The following is a 17973-nucleotide window of genomic DNA, read 5'->3' on the forward strand; positions in this document are numbered from 1 at the left end:
GGAGAGGTCTGAGCGCCATGTGGGACCCTCCTCTGGTGGCGGGGGAGCAGCCAGGGATCGAACCGGCGCCACAGAGGCCACAGGCAGCTTCGCAACCCAGCGCTCTACCGCTGCGCCACCGGGGAGGCCCTTGAGTTTGTCTTTTTTAATCACTGAGTAGTATTCCATTGTGTAAATATACCACAACTTTTTGATACATTGTCTGTTTGGGGTCATTTGGGTTGTTTCAATATCATGGCTATTGTAAATAGTACTGCAATAAACATAGGAGTGCAGGTTTCCCTTTGAATTAACATTTTTGTATTCTTTGGGTAGGTTCCTACTATGAGTAGGAATGATCCAGCTCGGTCATATAATAGATCCATTCTTAGTACTCTGAGGAACCTCTACACAGCTTTCCGTAGTGACTCTGACAATTTACATTCCCACCAGCAGTGTGAGGGGGTTCCTTTTTCTACACAACTTCTCCAGCATTTGTTGTTTCCACTTTTTTTTTTTTTAATGTGGGCTATTCTCACTGGTGTAAGGTATTACCTCATTATGGTTTTGATTTGCATTTCCCTGATAATTAGTGATGTTTAACATTTTTTTCATATACATTTTTGGCCTTTGCATTTCTTCTTTGGAGAAATATCTTTTTAGTTCTTCTGCCCATTTTTTTTCCACTGGGTTGTTCACTTTGTTTTTGATGAATTGTGTAAGTTCTTTGTAGGTCTTTGCTAGCAGTTCCTCATCCATTGTATAGTGAGCAAATATTTTCTCCCATTCAGTAGGCTGTCTCTTCATTATGATTACTCTCTCTTTTGCTGTACAGAAGCTTTTTAGTTTGATGTAGTCCCAGCTCTTTATCTTCTTTGTTTTCCTTGCTTCTGGATAAGAGTCCTCAAAGATGTTTCGGAGGTTTATGTCATGGAGTGTTTTGCCTGTATTCTTGTCTATATATTTTATAGTATCAAGTCTTTTATCCCTTTTGAGTTGATAATTATCTGTGATCTGTGATTATTATCTGCAATCTCCACAAGAGCTAATATTCTTGTGGAGCACATGTGGAAAAAAAATCCCAATTTGCTTTGACTAGGATTTGAGCTACAATTACCATTTACTCTAGTGTAACAGGAAATCATATGCCATTAGATGAGCCATCGACAGATCAAGATCGACATGCCCTCAACTGATTAAGTTTTATTATTCATTGTATATTTGTTATCTCAGTGATGGAATCATTATTCAACCATAAGCCTAAATTTACACCTGCTAGTTTCATCTTTACATTACAAAATTTGTTACAGGACATTGGGCATATTGATTAAGCTGAAAATAAGTTAATTGACCTTTTGTCATTTGTAATTTTGTAATTCCAATTCTTTGAAAGTTCTCTTATGGTTAGAAAACAATCATACTCAATCTGTCCTCAAATTCTTCTAATTCCACCTCTTAATATTTGTGTCATATTCTTTTCTCCATGCTGATCATCACTGACATAATTCAAGGCACCATTTCAACTAGTGTGTTAATTTCTATACCTGTTCCCAGTTTCTAGTGTTATTTCACTTACTCCTTTTTCTGCCCTCACCTTAATCTATCAGGCTCACTGCACTGACTTGACTTATCCCAAATGAAAATATGATAATATTACTCCTTACTCAAGTTCTTTTAATGACTGCCCATAGTCTCAAAAGTTAAATTTTTGTATGGCATGCAAAGTCATCTTGATGTGGTTCTTATCTACTCCTATTTTATTCCTTTATACTGTTTTTCTTTACACTCCACAAATCCTGAGCAAGTAGGTAACCAGCCTTTTTTTTCTCTCTTGCATGATTTTGCCCATGTGGTACCTTACCCCCAATATCTGCCTGACACACTGTTTATCCTTCAGTTTTCCCTGGTAGCGTAAGGCAGTTTCTTTGTTACTGCCATTGCTGCTTTTTTTAGAATATTTTTCCTTGAAGACCTTATTTTCATTCTAATTGCTAGTTATACATCTCTAACCACCATTGTCCGTATGCTTTTTGAGGGTGTGGGAATAATAAGCTTTGAACTATGTTTGGATTCAAATCTTTACGTGAACTCATTATATATTTCAAGACTGTCAAGAGAAAACTAGTGTTGTAACAAACAGAATCTCCAAAGTACATTTATTACTGAATTAAATTAACACAAGGCTAGTAAGATATTATAAGTAATAAATAAGATCATTATAAGTAATAAGTAATAAATATTTATCCTATGATAAATAAATTTTTTGACCAGTTTAACCACTATATTTTCATTTTTATTCTTTAATAACAAAATGGTCTTGTAACTAATTGGACAAACACAGTTTAGTCTGAGAAGTATTTCTTCGTTTCAGCATTCTTTTGTGACCTAACCCATTGTTACATGGTTGATCATTTCAGGTTTGCTTTATTATATTCTAAAACATCCTGACTAATTTATTATTTCATTTATTTAACACATTTTTTGAATATGGAATATGGATGGAACCCTTTTGCTAAGACTAAAAGACATGAAGATCAAGAAAAAATGTTTTTTCTCTTGTGAGTTGGAAGATGCTTTATATATGTTTATCTCAATTAATTTCATAGCAGTCCTTAGTGACAGGTATTATCATCTTCATTTTACACAGGAGGATATTCCAGAACAGTGTTTATCATCTCAAAAGTGCCTTAATTCTCTGGTGTTTTTCTAATATAAAACATATAGCCTTAATTGTTTTCAGATTTTCAGTGTTGTAAATCAATGTTGCCTCAGTGAAAAACAATACAATAAGAAATGTATTTAGATTCCAAAGTTCAACCTAAGAAGGTTGTTTTACCAAGAATTTAAGTTACTTCAGACAGTGAATGAAGATAGAAGCTTTTCTATTTTAAAAGGAATCAGCTACCTCCAATTTAATTCTAATAAGCAACTTTTAACTTGGAAAAAAATCCATGACATATATTTGACAAATTTTGCATTTATCAATTTTTATCTTTATGTCCTGTGCTTTTGATGTACAGTTTAAAGTCTTTCTCAAGTCCAATATAACAAGTTTATTATTCTGTATTTTATTCTAAAATTTTTAAGTGTTGCATTTGGTATTTATGATTTTTATTCATAGGAATTGATTTTGTATATGGTAAGAATTTGGAAGTTGTTCTTTGTTTTTGTCCATATTAAAAAAATATATAGCCCTCCTTGTTTTTGAAATTTTCTTGTGGCTACAGCTGTATTTCTTAAACTTTAATGTACACACAAATCACCTCAGTATCTTGTTAAATTATTGAATCTGATTCAATAAGCCTGGGGTAGGATCTAAGATTCTGCACATCTAACAGACTATGAAATGCTGTGCAAGTTAGTCTATGAAACACACTTGGGGTAACAAAAGTTTAGAACACATATATGTAGAATTCCTTTGTGTCAGGCATTGTTCCTTTATTCACTGAGCCTTTTGTTTGAAGATGGGAGTCACTACTACCTCTTTAATTTTGTTTAAAAATGAGAGTGGAGTATTGAGTTCTCACATTCTTGATTTTCTTTAACCTTCTCGGCCCAGCCAACATAGGTGTTCACGTGAATTCGCTTCAACTATTTAAACCCACAGTTATCTATTCCTTTTCCTAAATACTAGTGTGCTTATTAACACTGTTTTCTCATATCCTTTGATTGTGTTTTATTCTAGATTATAAACTCTTTAAGGGCAGGAACCATGCCTTATTTGTTTATTTTCTCGCCCATAGCAGTGAGTAATATGAGCTTCTATTTACAGAGGAAGATTTTGTACCTAGAACAATATTTCATCTTTTATATACATTTTCTCATTTAATTTTCCACAAAACCTATGAAGTTCTTACCACTTTGGAGATATACAAATAGACCCATAAAATTTCTTATTTAAGGAAATTAATTTACTAGTAGTGAGGTTGGAATTTGAACTCAAATTTAATTCCACAATTTTTTTTTTAACACACCACACTACTTATTATTGTGGACAGTTAATTATACTCTGACAGACTAATCCTGTGAGCTAATTATTGTTTGAAGCAGACTTGAATTAGAGACTTTACTTTTGACTTTGTTTTATTCTTCTTGTTTTTAATGGTGGGAATCTCTGTATTAGGAATTTCTGGAAAGAACTTTGATATAATTAATGTTTGTCTTCCGGCAATTTTCCTGTAAGACCAGTTTTCCATACTGGGGAAGCTTTCAGGCTGGGGATGCACCAGTTTCATGAAGTTCCATGAAGGTCAGGAAGCTCTGACAAGATTTTTGTCTAATCCTCACCATGGCTTCTTCACTTCTACCTTTCTCTTTTCTTGAATTGAAGAAGATTTATGTGGTGGTTGATTATTTATTTCCTGGAGGATACCAGTTGATATGAAGTAGTTCTTTTAATTCAGCATATTTTTGTGACAAATGGCCTGTTTTATGAAAGTTTCACCCATAATAAGGAAATGTAGTTATATCTAAATAGACTCTAATGCAGTCTATTTCACTGATGCTTATTATCCCCATTATTTTTTGGTAAAATATAAGAAATGGAAAACTTAAGTAAAATTTTCGATGAAAAAGATAGATGCTTTCTCCTTTTCATTTACTTCGGTTTTCTGGAGGCTTATAGATAATATATTGGGTGTGTGAGGGATGGCTTAGGCCTCCATTTTCCTAGTGTTTTACTCCTATATGTCCCTGATTTATGTATATTTTTTTCAGTGAAGATTAACAATAAGAATTTTGCATTACCAATGGGAGTTTATTTAAGCAAAATACTCAGACTTTTTTTTCTGATAAGCCACATAATTCCCAAAATGGAATATTCTTAAAACAGTTACTGTTCTAGAAAATACTGTAGAATGGTCAGCTACTCTCAAGGGTGATGGTCAAGAAGAGTGATTCTGAGTGGGCTCTGGAGAAGATAGACCAAATCTATTGTATATTATTTGGATGGCCTTGGATAATTCACTTAAATATTCCAAACTTTTCCCCATCATCAGCAAAGTGAATATGATAATAGCCTTTTTTAGGATGACCTTAGATAACTAGGATAAAACACTTGACATTTAACAAAAACTCAATAATCATTAGTTTTCATTACTTCACCTTTTTTAACCACTCCTGATGGATGTAAAATTCTGTAAGGGTGCATATACTGTAATGATAATTGGTTGAATTAATTGTTAGAGTTTTTAAAAGAAAATGGCTAATGTTTGGAAAAAGATGATTAATATTTTGGAACTAAGATCTGATTTTTGAATATATCTGTATTTTCTTTTTGAATTTTGATGTGTGTTTTTAATTTGAGTGTTGTGGTTTGGCTGTATTTTTCCCTCATGAACTTTTATTTAATTATAGCTACAGAACCAACTTTATTGTATACTGACTTTTGGAATTCTGATGTTCTCATTGGGGAGAGGATTTCAAATTATTTAACTACTTTTTTTTTTTTTGAGCTTCCCATTCACAGATGTGCACAGTTAAAATAAAGTAGGACTATATTAGCATGAAAGAGGCTAGAATAATGATACTGTGCCTAAGAAACCAGCAATAATACTTGGTAATGTTTTATACTTTTCTTCCACATGGATTTGAAGTGTTTTATGCTACACTATATTTTCTTGGAGTTTAGTAAATAACCACCTCAAGAAATTCATACCTTTTCAGCATATATATTTTTTCTTGGTCCTAAGATTGCATATGTAGCACTTAAGTTAAACTCTATTCTCTTTATGTGCATACTTAGACATTGAAGCATAGACCATTTATTCTTATGGGTCAAGACCCTGTAAAAATTAATGACATGTGTCAGAATAGTGCCTTTGGGGATGACAAAAGTGGTGGCACTATTCCAGATGGAAGACAAGGCAAGATCTGCCAGTGGGGGGCATTACCAGTCTAGTTCAGTAGGAAAGCTTCTCAGCTCTGGAGAGCTGTTTTTATGGTCTATTCATAAGCATAGACTCAGTACATTTGTAACTATAAGCTGGAATAGCTAAAGATATGAGAGTATGTTAAATATTTTTATATCCTTTTTTATACACTTTTTACATTGTTCTAATTCCCTTTTAAGGTGGGTTCTGCTTTTAGGAATATCACACTACAAAATATAGATGTAGGAATGATTTGCTTTACCAAAGGAGTTTTTATCCATTTAGATATTTTATGAAGGATTCTTTTAAATTGAGACTCCCAAAACAAATGCTTACAATGGTCAATTGGGTTATATAAAAGAGTAAAGTGAGCTGGATGGAGAACTAGAGTACAAATCACTAGCCTCTTAAATTCATTCACCTAAGTCTTTATCTGATGTGGTAAACACAATAGACACAGAGTCTGCAAATCTGAGTTTTAATCTGGGTTCTTCTACTTTATCATCTATAACCTTGAATATAACAGTGTCTTCATCAACGAGAAGGAGGTTGAAATAAATAATTTCTAATTTGAGTTTCAGCTTTGAAAAATAGAGGTTTGAGGGTACCATCATTTCAATTCTCCATACCATAAAGTTCTGAGTCACAGAAGAGAGTTCTAAGGAGCCATGTGGAAATTAAATATGTTTTATTCAGAACTCTCTGATAAAGGTTAGATTTGAAAGCAAAGAAAGATGTTTTGTCTTTCCTAATGAAGAACTAAAGAACTGTTTCCTTAGTCTCCACCCTTCTTTCAATCCCCATCCCTCAAAAGAAAAAAAAAAGTTAAATATTAAAAGGTAAGGTAAGGAGGAGGTCCTGCATGGAGATAGATGTCAAAGTCTATAACACTTGAATATAGGAATGTAGAAGAAAAATACAGAAAGAAAGAGAAATTGTGCTGTGCTCACAGAATGATCTTTTACTCTTAACCTTACCTAGAAATAAAACATCAGTTACCTAAAACATGTTGGGTTTTCACCAGTCTCTCAAATTAGATGTAACAGGGACACTATTTTCCAATATTTAATGGAAACATTTGGCAGTCTTCCCTTTACCCCATTTTTCATTCACACTCTCATAGTACTGGAGATTCTTAGTGGCATAAAACAGAATTCAGTTTACCTGGTTTATTTAAGTGTAAAGGATATCAATGTGAAGACACCTCAGAGCATTACTGAGAAGGGTGAATCAACTCTCAGGAATGATTTCCAAAATCCCTGGGTTGCTCAGGGAGCTGCTGCTCCTTTTTGATTAGGAAGCTGCCAACTGCTTGACTGCCAGGTCCAGGACCTTATCCCTTCTTTATTCTACTATTAAGAAGTTGTCAAATCAGAGAGCTACTTTAACAATTGTCAGCTCAAGAATGCTTTCTTTGCTACAGTTCCTGTCAGTCTTACACTCTGCCTTTCCTCCCGATTTAATTCAGTGTGAAACAAAGTTGTTCATTGGTGTATTAGATGACAGTATCTAGATCTCACCCAGAACTCTAGCTATAAAGGAGTCTGGGAAATGTAGATTTTAGTTTTTCAACACTTTGTTTGAGGGCACTTGGAATAGAATTGCATAAATGAATACATCCTCCAGTAAATCATATTTCCTTAAGGCCTTTTGCCTTTAAAGGATACTGGAAGCTTAATACCACAGACAGGGCAAGAAAGAGCAGGTATTTGACATATTTAGCATAGCAATAGACTTCAAGTTTGACTTAGAAGTTCTTCAAAATTTTAGTATATTATGAACCAAGACGAGAAAACAGATGATAAAATTTTTAGTATAGTCTAGAGAAGATTAAAGTCCACTACAGTTTTGACAAAAATGCTTACTGCCCAGTATAGAATGCAGTAATGATAAAGAGAGAGAGAGAGAGAGAAGCAGAGAGAGAGAGAGAGAGAGAGAGACAGAGACAGAGACAGAGACAGAGAGACAGAGAAGCAGAGAGAGAGAGACAGAGAGACAGAGAAGCAGAGAGAGAGAGAGAGAGAGAGAGAGAGAGAGAGAGAGAGCCTATGCGAGATGAGACAGAGAGAGTTAGAGAGGTAGGTAGAGGAAGGTAGGTGTCAGAGTTGTTTCCCACCCACCTTTACAACCATCCACATAAATAGGGGGAAACCTATATAAAGAGGAGGTTTTTTGCTATCTTATTGATTAGGAATCTGGGATTCATTTTCTTGTCAGGTTCCTTTATCACTCAGTAAGCTCAGTGGCACAGTGTGAATAAGTAAAAGAACTGTTGAAATGAAACATTTCTAAGATAGTGAATTTCTGATATTGTGTGTGTGTGAGAACCAGAAATTCCTGTGTGACCCTGAGTGGACAGGATGTGGAAAGGAGGAGAATTGAATATCAGCAAACATGCCATGTTGAGCAGGGTTTTAGGGCTGAGTGAAGGTTGGCAACCCAGGCATGGGACAGGTTGGGAGATGTGGAGACATTCAGAAGGGCTTGTGGTGCCGTGGGAGGCTGAGGCAAGACTGAGTCAGTTTAGGAAGGCTATTGAACAGAGGAACCACTCACTTTAACTGTGAATACCAGCAAGACAAATAATAACCATGAAGACAAGCAACCCGGCTGAAGAGACCAGAGAACAGAGTGGACACTCAATGGTTATGAGTACTCTATTACCCCTACGGGTATAAAATTTTCTTTTCCCATAAGTAATCTTGGTAAGGAATGTGGGGTTGTGGTTAGGACTCCTAACGGTCTTCCACCTAAAGAGAACTACACATTACTTAAAGGAGGTGCTTAAAATAGTCCATCATAAGATTACTGGATAGAGCTCAATATTAATCTTTTTATATTACTATAGGGCTTTGATAAGAATGTTTGGGCAGTTGTAACTCAAATAATAGCTTATGTTTTTTTTTCCCTTGTGTATTTTGGATTTTATGTGAGTAAATTTGTCACCTTAGTTTACAGTTAATTCTTTCTTCCATTGGCAAAAATATTTCCCAATGAAATGGAAACATTGCTTCCCTCCTGTATGGCAGGGATGTTGCAGGAGTACGATTTAGAGTCTGTGTATTTTTTGAGGTTACCTTTATTTTGCATTGTAGTGGGTTGAAACAAAAAGGAGACAAAACAGACTTTTTTATATCCACAAAACAAAGGTTAGCAAACTACAGCCTAATGTCTTGTCATCTCAGGTTACATAACTATGCTCATTTATTTATAGATTATTGCTTTTTTGGCAGATGTGACTAGTTTCTGCAGAGATAATATGTCTCACAATGCCTAAAATGTTTACCAATGACCCCCAAAATTTGCTGATTCCTGTCTTAGAGAATAAAAAATCAGTATATGCTACTAAAATGTATTTAATAAAGAAAGAATCAAGGGAATGCATAATTAGAAAGGAGTCATGGCTTAGTGTTCACCAAAATTTATTTTCCTAGAGGAAGAGGATAGGCGATAGCTCACTGAGTTTGCCAAGAGTTGACATATGGCATTCCAAGACAAAGGGTCAGAATAAAAAGTGTCCTAAAGACAGAGTCCTAAGATGTGATCAAGGCTTAGCTATTTTATATTTGAGTGACTTGGGAATAAAGTGACTGGGTAGTACTTAATAATAGTTAATAAAAAGATTGAATACTATGGCTAATATTATGCACTAGATCAGAGACAACTGTCTACAAAGTTGTTCTCACCCACAGAGCACTCTTAATCACTCTCCATTTTGCCATCTAGATGTAGATGAGCATGATGAACCTGGACCACTCCTAAAATAAGTGAGTCTTATGATAGAAGGAGGCTGAGATGCTAAGTCACAGCTTAGAGGAAAGGACCCTGTTTATAAGGAATACTTTCCTTTTTATTTTATTTTTTAAGTAACATTGATTTATAACACTGAATATAATTTCTTGGCATAGGTTCATACTTCTTCAGCTGGATGTTACCATGCCACGCCTACCTCCAGAATATCATCCTCCTCCACCATAGACCCTCCCTCCTTTGCTCTCCAGCCTTGTGCTTTCTCTCTAGTGGCCTCAATTCTCCAGTCATATTTCTAGGTACTGATTTAATTTTTTCTGTTCCTTTGCTTTGTTTCTTTATATTGCCCATATTGTGAAATCATGTGTTACTTTTTCTTCTTTTTTTGACTTCATTTAGCATAATCTTCTCTAGTTCCATACATGTGGTCACAAATAGCAAGATTCCATTTTTAAAAAAGTACAGCTGACATATAGCCCATTGTGTGTATATATATATATATATCACATATATATATATCTCATATATATATATATATATCACATCTTCTTTTCCCACTCATTTGTTGTTATCTTTAGGCACTTAGATTGTTCCCATACTATGGCTATTATAAATATTGCTGCAATGAACATAGAAGTGCATGCATCCCTTTGAATTGTGTTTTTGTATTCATTGGGTAGATACTTAATTGCTGGATCATATGGCAGCTCTCTTTTTAATGTTTTGAGAAACAACTATACTATTTTCCAGAGTATGGACCTGTCTTCATTCCCACCAAAAGTACACTAGTGACTCTTTTTTTCCACCCTCATCAGCACTTGTTGTTTATGATCTTTTTGATATGGGCCATTTCAAAGGCATGAGGTGGTATCTCATTGTGGCTTTGATTTGCATTACTCTAATGATAACTGATGATGAGCATTTTTTTCAAGTGTCCTGGTAACCTCATGTGTCCAAGACATTTCTTTGGAGAAATGTCTGTTTAGCTCTTTATGCCCTTTTTTTCCCATTGGATTCCTTGTTTACCTGTTATTGATTTGTATGTGTTCTTTGCAGATTTTGGATGTTAACACCTTCTCATATTATGATGTACATTTTCTCCCACTCAAGAGGTGTCTTCACTTAAATTATAGTTTTTATTCAGTGTACAGATGTTTTTCAGGTTTATGTAGTCCTGTTTGCTTATTTTTGCTATTGGAGTGAACTCCTAAAGACATCACTGAGGCTAAAGTTATTGAGTGTTTTGACTATGATTTCTTCTATATATTTAGAGTTTCAGGTCTTGCATCCAATTTCAAATTAACTAATCCATTTCAAATTAACTTTTGTACATGGTATGAGATATTGGTCTAATTTCATTCTTTTGCAGGTGGATGTCCAGTTTCCTCTGCACCATTTGTTGAAGAGACTTTCTTTTCTTCATTTTATACTTCACTGATTTGTGTCCATATTAAGGGTAGGTATTTCTGGGCTCTCAAATCTTTTTCATTAGTCTGTATGTTCATTTTTATTTCAATGCCATACTGTTTTGATTACTGGAAATTTGTAATATAATTTGAAGCCTGGAAAGGTGATATCAATGTTCATTTTTTCAGGATTGTTTTGACTATCTGGCAGTCTTTTGTATTTTCAGAAAAATTTCAGTAATGTTCTGTTTTTTTTTAAGAATGCATTGAAACTGAAGGGATTCTATTGGACCTGTATGTTGCTTTGAACAGATGGGCATTTTAACAATGTTAAATCTTACAACCCATGAGCATGGAATATTTTTCCATTTTCTCAGGTTTCCTATTTCTTTCATCAAGGTCATATAGTTTTTGTTGAATGGGTTTTCACCTTCTTTGCTAGGTTTATTCCTAGGCATTTAATACTCCTGATGCTGCTATAAATTGTTTTCTTCACTTCTTTCTCTTGTAGCTTGTTATTTACATGTAGAAATGCAACACTTTTTATGTTGATTTTGAGGTCTGCCACTTTACCAACATATTGTTTCTAATTTTTTTTATTAGAATTTTTTGGTTTTCTATCTTTATTGTCATTTTCAGAGTGATAGTTTAACTTCTTTTCCTCTTTAGATTTCCTTTATATCCTCTTGCCTAACTGCTCTAGCTAGGACTTCCAATACCATAATGACTAGTAGTGCTACAAGTGGACATGCTTTTTGTGTAATTGAGCTTAGGGGAAATGCTTTCAGCTTTTCACCATTGAGTATGTTAGCTATGGGCTTGTCTGTGTGGCCTTTATTATGCTGAAATACATTTCTTTTATCCCTATTTCACTAACAGTTTTTATCATAAATGGATTCTAATTGCTAGATAATGTGTTTTTTTATCTTTTGTTTATGTGGTAAATTACATTGATTGGTTTGAATGCTCAGTCAACCTTGCAATGAAGGAAGAAATCATGCTTGATCATGATATATGATCTTTACAATGTATTGTTATTTGTGAAGATTTTGTTGAGGATTTTTGTATCTTTATTTGTCAGAGATATTGATCTGTCATTTTCTTTTTTGGTGGTGTCTTTGCCTGTTTTTGGTAGCAGCATCCTGCCTCATGATGTTGATCTCATCAATTATGTTTGGATATATTTCTTCTTTCTCAATTTTTTGGGAAGAGTTTGAGAAGGATTCATGTTAGCTCATCTTTGAAGATGACTTAATGGTTTCTTTGTTAAAACCCATTGGTGAAACCATTTGGTCCTAGAATTTTTGTTTTTTGGGAGACTTTTCATTGTTGTTTCAATTTTTCTGCTTCTAATTGGTCTGTTAAAGTTTATTTTTCCTGTTTCAGTCCTAGAAAATGATATGCTTCTAAGACTTTGTCCATTTATTCTAGATTGTACAATTTATTGCACAAAGATGTTCACAGTAGTCTCTTATGAACCTCTGTATTTCTGAGATGTCTGTTGTAAATTTCCCTTTCATTTATGATTTATTTTTTAGACTTTTTTCCATTTTTAAAATCAACCTAACTAGAGGTTTGACTGCTTTGTTTATGTTTTCAAAGAAACAACTTTTGTTTCATTGATTGGCAATGCAGCAAACACATGCTAGTGCCCCATTCCAGCTTTTTCACACCAACACCCAGACCCCTCCAGTACCTCTCACCACCTTGATGACTCATCAACTGCAAAAATACATCTTAGCACCTACAGAAGTAATCAAAGCCAATAAAATAAAGCAAAATAAATAAAATCATAGCACTACCTGTGGAGAAAGTAATATTAGTTTGCAGTCTGTGTTATTGCTATAGATTTTAAGAAAAATAGGGAGGGTCAAGTAGCAAAATGGACAGACAGAAAATGAAAACACATGGCAGTTTAAGATAGCATGTAGAAACTGAGATGTAGGAGAAGACATGTAAGATATATGGTGAGGAGTCAGTGTGAAGGGTGAGGAGGAAAGAGTGGATAAGTATATGCAAGAAAACTGAATGCTCCAGTGCTGGAGAGCTTTTTGTACTTCTCAAACTAAGGACTTAAGTAATATTCTGGACCTAGAACCCCACGATCTGTGAGACCTTATCCTACTATTGTTTCTTTCCCTGTATTACATGAGATTTACCATTTTTCTTATTTTTCTAAGATAACTCCACTTTCTCCTTGAGCTAACATGAATAAGCCTAACTAAAAACAGATATTAAATAAACATTTAACTTTTGTGTATATACAGCATATATACACGTTGTCTAGTAATGTCCTTTCATTGAATGTCTTTTTATTAACATCGATGTGGAAAAAAAAAATCCTGGCTGGTTTTGACTGAAACTAAATTATCTGAGGACTTTGTCATTTTGCTTAATGTCACAATTTTCACAAAACTATTTAGAATGCTATGTGAGGATTTAACTGCATATTGGAAAGGTAAACTCAGCTGTGATGATGAAATAAGCTCTCAGGCAAACATTTCAGAATACATTCCAGAGATACTGTTGTAAAAATATTAAGAGGTAACATCATATGCAGTTATTAAATTATAAATGCTCTTGTGCTCTCCCCAAATTTCTGAATTATGTGTTTATCTTTTAAATTTGTGATAAAGGTTTAATGTGAAATAGTGAAAACAAAATAATACAAATAAAAATGCTTAATTTTTAAAAAATGCTTAATATTTTGATAGACATTTGGGGACTCTTCATTTTGTGAGTAAATACGTGCCAAAGTTTCTCTAAAAAAGGAAAGTCTTCTGGTTCACAAAGAATTAGTATAATAATTCTATTAAATTCACAATTTTTTTTCCATATTTTTTCCTGCAGTGTGACCTCTTGAGTCCACTTTGGGGTAGTGTATGTTGTGTTGAAGTTAGAAAAGGACAATGAGAGATTGTAGAAAATACTCTGGAGAAAGTTGGTATCATGCCAGCTCCTGTTCTTAGAAATGTTTGCCTGAGAGCTTATTTCATCACCATACCTGTGGTATGACTTGTAACCTCGCAAGCTCAGAAAGCTAGAGATGAGGCTAAGATGTTGATGACAATGCTCATTTCAAAAATGAGCCACTAGAATCTTAAAAATGGTCTCCCAGCATCAATAGGTATAGGCTTTGACTGTCTTCATACTGAGTCAGCTGTCCCAGTTCCTTCTTGTCTTCCATCTACTCTGTTAGCTTTTGAAAATGAAACCATTTATCTACTTTAAAAGTTCTTTTTTACAATCATGGAGGAAGAAAGGGATTAGGAACTTTTTCAGTTAAGAATAATGTGGAGTAGTACCACTCAATGCATCATAATCACATTCATCGACAAATTCATTCATTCATTCATTCTCAAATGTTTCTTGGTACCAGTTACATGCTAGGGACTGTTCTAGGCAATTGAATTATAGCAGAAAAGAAAGCCAACAATCTTACCCTTATCAAGCTTTTTTAAAAATATAATTGGAGGGGAGAGAAAATGGACAAGTTGGCAAATACAAATTTATGAAATTATGACTGCTCTGAAAATTTTATTCCTTGTAATGTGATAGCAATGGGGAAGTAGATAGGATGACAAGGGAGTAGAGGATTATGAAGGAGGGACTGTAAAGATTTCAATAAAATCTAAGAAGTGAGTGAGATTTGACTTGATATTTGAATGACATAAAGAAGTTTTATCTCCGGCTGGCACAAACTCATAACTCAATATTGTAACAGACTTTACTGCTGATCTACTCCTACTCTTCCCCCATCTCCAATCCATCCCACCTAGCGCTGTCTGTTCATTGTCTAAAATTCCATGTGATTATGCCATAATGCAACTCAAGCCTTTTCAGAATTTTACTGTACCTTATGGTATAGTATTTTAATCTTAGAGCAGAACTTATGAGTCTTTATTATCTATCTCCTAGGTTTTTTTTTTAAATTTTACTTTACATTTTATTAGGACTAAATATGTCCAAAATATTATTTCATCAAATAATTATATTAAATTATTAATGATCCTTTTTACACTATTTTTCTACAGTGTTCAAAATCAAATGATTATTTTATACTTATAGTACAATTTCCGTTTAAAGTAACCACCTCACCAGAGATAATGTACACACTCACCTCCTCATCTTTGATATTTTTCTGTATCCTGCTGTCCTTGGCTTGGTTGTGTTGATTATTCTCTCTCTACCTCCACCATCTAACCATACTTTGTCTGGATGCACTCATGTGACTTCCTTTCATTTAAAATTTCAGGTAAGGTAGACCCTCCTAGAAATTCTTTCTAATCACCACATCCATCCTATCTTTAGTAGAACTGATTTCCTCCCTATCAAATTCCTTCCCATAACCCATTGGACATACTTCCATTATGCCACATCATATGATATTGCAATTATTTGTTTGAAGATTTGTAATTTTCACTAGATTATGTACTTCCAAGTTGTGGGACTTTTAATATCCATATTGCTAGCTCCAATATTAGTGCTGCTAGTTTTCTACTTATTTTCTTTTATGCAGTAGGAATTCAAATAATATTTAATTCATTAAGGCATATTCTTTACCCTGTGTGAAGTTACACTTGACCTAACCCAGTTCAGATTAGGTAATTTTAAGGAGGACAAAATGAAATATATGTATGGAATCTCCTAATGTAGGTGTAAAACCAGGAAATAAGTATAGAAGAAGAAAGAATAGGAATTTAGAGGGACAAAAGAATAAATAAAAAGAACTAAATAGCTAGTGAAACTGTGACTTTTTCCTTATTTACTAACTGCTTCAAACATTTTTAAAAAGTAACATGAAATTTATCTTTATTTTCTTTTAAATTATGTAAATTATATAATTAATATGCATATATGTATTCTAATTATGCAATTTAAACATTATACAAAAAACTTGAAATTCTTTTTTTGCCTCCGTGTGTCAGCATGGTAGCCTGAATAATGGTTTCTCCAGTGATGTCTATATACTGATCTCTGGGATCTGTAACTAGTCACTTTTCATGGTAAAAAGAATTTGGTTGAAGATTGAGGGGGCAAATAAAGTTGGATTATCCAATTTGACCCAAGGTAAGGACCAAGGTCCTCATTGGTGGGAGGTAGGAGGATCAAAGTCAGTAGTAGATGTGATGATGGAAATAAGAGGTTGGGGTGTTTCAATGAAGGACTACAAGCCGAGACATGTACTGATAACCTCTCCAAGTGGATAAGGGCAAGGAGATAAATTCTCCTTTCAGAGCCCCAGAAGGAACTTGTTCTGCCAACACTTTGACTTTAGTAAAACTGATTTTGGACATCAGTTACAATTGTAAGCTGACAAATTCATTAAAACAATAAGTTTGTGGTAATTTGTTCCAGTGACAACAGAAAATGAATACAACCTACTAGAATTTACCACAGGCAACTGATATTATTATGGGATGGATCGCCTTCTAGAACTCCTTTTACATATGTATCAATATACATAACTGAATTTGTAAACAGCATAATTTTGAGTGTTTTGAAAGATTTCACTGCATGCATTATTCTGCAGTTTGCTTTTTTTAATTGTCACTGTGTCTGGGAGCTCTTTTTTAATCAGTATATATAAATGTACTTGCTTCCTTTCAACTACTCTCTGACTTTCCATTCCATGGCCCATTTAGATTTTATATTACTATTCCACTAAGTAATTTTACACTTTGAATGTTACAATTTACCTTTCTTCCATATAGAGAGGTATCATAGCTAGTTGAAAAGTATAGTCAAGTTCCTGCTTCAAGATATTAAATAAACCTCAAATTTAACTATAAATGATCATCATTAGAAATATTTTATTTCTCCCATGTTAAATATTATAGCAGAAAGTGCTCTGGGGAAAGCAATTTAACAAATCCTATCTGAGCCAAGATTCTTATTTATGGTTTTTCTTTTTTTAAAGTCTTACAGTTTTATGAACAACTTTGTATTTTATTCTTAGAGTGATTGTAGTTTTAACAGATTCAAAACGATAGTGAAAAGACATCCCACCCTGAAAAAGCAGTCTTTTTTTTTGGGATGGACTTGTCAGAGTAGGTCACAACACATAATGCGATGTCACAGTCTGGTGAGACATGCAAAGAAGGTTTAAAAAACTGCCAATACTGAATAGATATTTCAATACCAAGCATGATAAACATGTGGTAGAAATCTAGTTGTTGCTATACTATTTAGATGACTGGAAATATATAATTATTAGAGCTCCAATAAATGGTCTCTATGGATATAGTTCTTTTGAAAAAATAAATAAATAAATAAAAGCACTATGGTTTAATAGATTCTCTTTGGAAATTGAATGCACTTTGCTACTCAAACCCTGCTCAAGGCGCTTGCTGTCAATCAGTTAAAAAAGATTTGACTACCACCTTGGTGTTAAATATAAATGTAGTCAAAAGGTTTAATGGATTAAACTGTGCTATTTAATTTGAAATGGAATTTCCCACCATCCTAAGGTTAGGTAGTTAGGATTCTGTGAGTTTGCTTTTCATTCTAGCTTGATTTATAGACATAATAAAGAAAAGGCAGCAATGGATTCAGATGCAAGTGTGTCAAATTGAGAAGACAGGGCTCCTTTTGGTGAACAGAGAAGGTAAAAACTACCCCATTAACTCCAACTTGTTAAAATTTACCAAGTCTCTGTAGTTCATTAGCCTTTTCCCCCTTCTTCACACCAAAAGAGTAGATAAAAGGTAAGCGCCAAGGAGGAGAGACTTTGTATGCTGAGGTGAACACGATATGACAAGGTCTTCTTTTAATAACAAACAGTGTTAGCTCTCTAGGAGGTAGACAGTGTGAAGTGCAACAAAAACTGTAATTACGCTCTCAGCAGGAAACCTGTATTTAGAGTGACAGAGTGTCTCTAAAAACCTGTTAGGTTAAGGCTGCTATTCTTAATTATATGTATTAGGAGTTTGTGTCTTCACTTTTTTCCTTTTAAAATTCAAAGAAGA

General features: G+C 34.0%; 1 long non-coding RNA gene across 4 annotated transcripts in view; it reads left to right on the plus strand.

Moving 5' to 3' along the window:
• The window catches only part of LOC129146632 (uncharacterized), an 83873-nt gene that overhangs the window by 43620 nt on the left and 22280 nt on the right, over positions 1 to 17973 (plus strand). For 3 of the 4 annotated variants that reach the window (XR_008553560.1, XR_008553559.1, XR_008553557.1), the window contains one exon: positions 10969 to 11055. This is a non-coding gene — a long non-coding RNA (uncharacterized LOC129146632). Of the gene's footprint in view, positions 1 to 9757; positions 9899 to 10968; positions 11056 to 17973 lie in introns of all 4 variants that reach the window. The other variant, XR_008553558.1, reaches the window with a different exon arrangement.

The sequence above is a fragment of the Talpa occidentalis genome, unplaced genomic scaffold, assembly GCF_014898055.3.
Source record: "Talpa occidentalis isolate TD23 unplaced genomic scaffold, MPIMG_talOcc4v2.1 talOcc4.3, whole genome shotgun sequence".
Classification (NCBI taxonomy): Eukaryota; Metazoa; Chordata; class Mammalia; order Eulipotyphla; family Talpidae; genus Talpa; species Talpa occidentalis.